This window comes from Myotis davidii, unplaced genomic scaffold, assembly GCF_000327345.1.
Source record: "Myotis davidii unplaced genomic scaffold, ASM32734v1 scaffold299, whole genome shotgun sequence".
Taxonomy (NCBI): Eukaryota; Metazoa; Chordata; class Mammalia; order Chiroptera; family Vespertilionidae; genus Myotis; species Myotis davidii.
The window spans coordinates 2932895-2935896 of record NW_006293088.1 but is presented as its reverse complement, the minus strand read 5'-3'; the positions used below and the strand labels follow the sequence as shown (position 1 = coordinate 2935896).

The 3002-nt window shown below is 55.0% G+C and overlaps 1 protein-coding gene across 2 annotated transcripts in view; it reads left to right on the top strand.

Moving 5' to 3' along the window:
• The window catches only part of FBLIM1 (filamin binding LIM protein 1), an 18360-nt gene that overhangs the window by 867 nt on the left and 14491 nt on the right, over positions 1–3002 (top strand). The gene's annotated exons all lie outside the window — the stretch shown is intronic.

Below are 3002 nucleotides of genomic sequence, written 5' to 3'. Positions count from 1 at the left end.
AAGGCGGTGAGGCCTGGGTGGGAGACCCGGGCAACGGTGCACCGGGGTGGGGGAGAGGGCGGGCTCTGAGATGGATCATTCATTTATTCATTCATTTATTCATTCATCGAACACCTGCTATGTGCCAGGCAGACTCTGAAGCCCATCTGCCTGGGTTTGAATCCTGGCTCCTCCACTTAAAATGGGGATGTGACGGTACCTTCCTCAAAGGTTTGTTGAGAGGATTAGATGAGTTGATTCATACGTTTAGCCCAGCACCTGTCACATAGAAAGTGTCAAATATTAAAAAAGTGTTAGCTGTTGTTACTTTTCTGGGCCAGACACTTGGGGACATGAATAAAGAGACAAAGTTGTCAGCTTGCATGAGACTTTTTCTGTCCTAGTGGGGAAAACAGATGATAAAAACGCAAGTGCTATAAAGGAATAAAACACGGTGAAGAGGTAAGGAAGTGTAACTTTCTATGGGGTGGTCAGAATGGAGTCTCCAAGGAGATGGTGTTCAGCTAAGGCCTGAATGACAGGGTAGAGCTGGGGGGAAGAGCGGGGACAGGAGAGCTTGAAGGACAGTGGGAACAGCAAGTGCAAAGGCCCTGGGGCAGGGATGGGTTTGGCAGGCAGAAGACCTGAAAGGTGGCGATGTTCTCTCTGGGCTCTGCTGTTCTCTCACTGTGTGATCTTAGACAAGCTGTCTCCTCGCTTGGTGTCCTCTGGAAAATGAAAATGTGGTCGTGTATGTGACATGTCCATTGCAGAACGGATACTTGGTAAATGACTGTTTTTTACCCAAACCTGAGGTGGCCCTGGTAGCGGCGATGAAGGATGACAACCAGGGACCCAAGGCAGGGGGGCGGCTCCTTTGCTGTCAGGGCACCAGCTGGAACGAGATGTCATTTCCATGTTCCAGGGTGGCAGCTCAACCCCTCAGGGTCCCCCGGTGCCTAGTCAGGCATCCTGCTAGCCTAGGGCAGCCCTGGGCAGCCATCACCATGGAAACCACGCAGAGACCAATAGGAAATGCCAATTACTGGTACAGGGGGCCAGAGAAGGGCCACACGAGCACACACATGGGAGTACGTGGACATTCATGTAGCATGGGTCTTCATTAGGATGCATCCTCCTGCCTTGATCTTTCCATCCTAACCACACAGCCTAACCACACAGCCTTGTTCAGCTGCTTCTCCAAATAGCAGAGCCAGGACCTCGGTGACCCAGATTCACACATCAGGACACGTGATCCAATGGGAAAAAAATATATCCCTTAGGGGCAGGAGAGGGAGCTCAAGAAATATCATTTATAGAGCGTTGGCCTGCAGACTGAAGGGTCCTGGGTTTGATTCCAGTCAAGGGCACGAACCTCGGTTGCAGGCTCGATCCCCAGCCCCGGTCAGGGCACGTGTGGGAAACAACCGCTCGAAATGCCTCTCTCACATCAGTGTTTCTCTCTGTCTCTCCCCCTCCCTGCCATTCTCTCTAAAAACCAGTGGAAAAATATCCTCGGGTGAGAATTAAGAAAAAGAAAGACAGAAATACCACTTACTAGTAGATGCCAAATTTTCCTGGACATTCCCATGGGTTATGGGAATTGTAGGCAGAAGATCCCGGGAGTGTGGGGTGGCTAGCGGGGAAGGGGGTTCCCAGGGACTGCTCAGCCACCTTGTTTGCTGGTGGGCGACCTTGGGGTTCAGCCTGGCAGGCGCGAGGTAAGTTCTAAGTGAGCAGCTTGGTCATGAGTCGGGTCTGACTACCAGACACCAGTGTGGCCCTGGGGCCCTGCCCGCTGCTCCAAGCCACCTCCACCGCAAGCTGTCATCTGGTGTCCCCGCAGGAATCCGCCCGCATTTCTGGAGCCCTTTCATCCTGACAGAAGCCCCACCCTCCCCACTCTTCCTCCTCCGCACTAGGTCGGCCCCACCAGTCTCTTATTCCTACGTCGGTTTCTCTCTTGGCTTCTCTTTAAAAGGCTGCTGCCCCTCCTCCCGCTCTCTGGCCCCCTTCCTGCACGCCTGCCCTGGGCCTCGGGCCTTCTCCTCATTCCTGCCCCGGCCAGGACCTGTCCACCTTCCGGCCTATTGTCTAGATTAGAACCGAAGGCAGGTCCTGGGATGGGCTGCAGCATTACTGCTGGGTCTCCTGACTCACCTCAGGTCCCCTGGAGGTTTTCACACTTCAGCCACCTCAGCATCCCTGGGGGCCTGTTCAAACACAGCCGCCTGGGCCCTGGCCCCACCCGGGTGTCTGATTCAGCAGGTCTGCGGTGGGGCCCAAGAATTTACATTTCTTCCGCGTTTCCCGGCAATGCTGACACTCTGGTCAGGGCGCCACACTTTGAGAACTATGGTCTGGTCCGAAGGCATGGAGCAGGTGAGATGCGGGCTAGCAGAGCAGTTCTCAGCGTGTGGCCTTTGAACCGGCAGCCTGGGGAGCTTTGCAGAGGATGCAAATTCGGGGAACGGACCCCTCACCTGCTGGGTCAGGAGCTCCGGGGTGACGCCCAGCCCCCTGCAGTTGAACAGGCCCCCCTGAGTCTGTAGTGGGGTGCTCACAGGGCTGGAACAAGCTTCCCATCTGTACAGTCCCCTCAACCCTTAGGACAAAGGAGAGGGGCTTCATGATCTGCATCCAATGGGCGGGGAAACCTGAAGCCTGGGAGGAGCCGGTGAATTAGCAGAGCCTGGACCAAGCCCAGGTCTTTACGGGCAGGGCCCTGGGCACGTTCCCTCTTTTCCATGAGTGTCTCGGGCAGGGCACAGGGCAGCCCTGCCTCGCTGCGACTGGCTTCCCTTGTGCCTCCGAGACAGGAGGTGGGCAGAGTGCCTCCGTGTCCCTTTTCCCAGGACACACTTTTTTTATATATATTTTATTGATTTTTTACAGAGAGGAAGCGAGAGATATAGAAAGTTTGAAACATCGTTGAGAGAGAAACATCGGTCAGCTGCCTCCTGCACATCTCCCACGGGGGATGTGCCCGCAACCCAGGTACATGCCCTTGACCGGAATCGAAC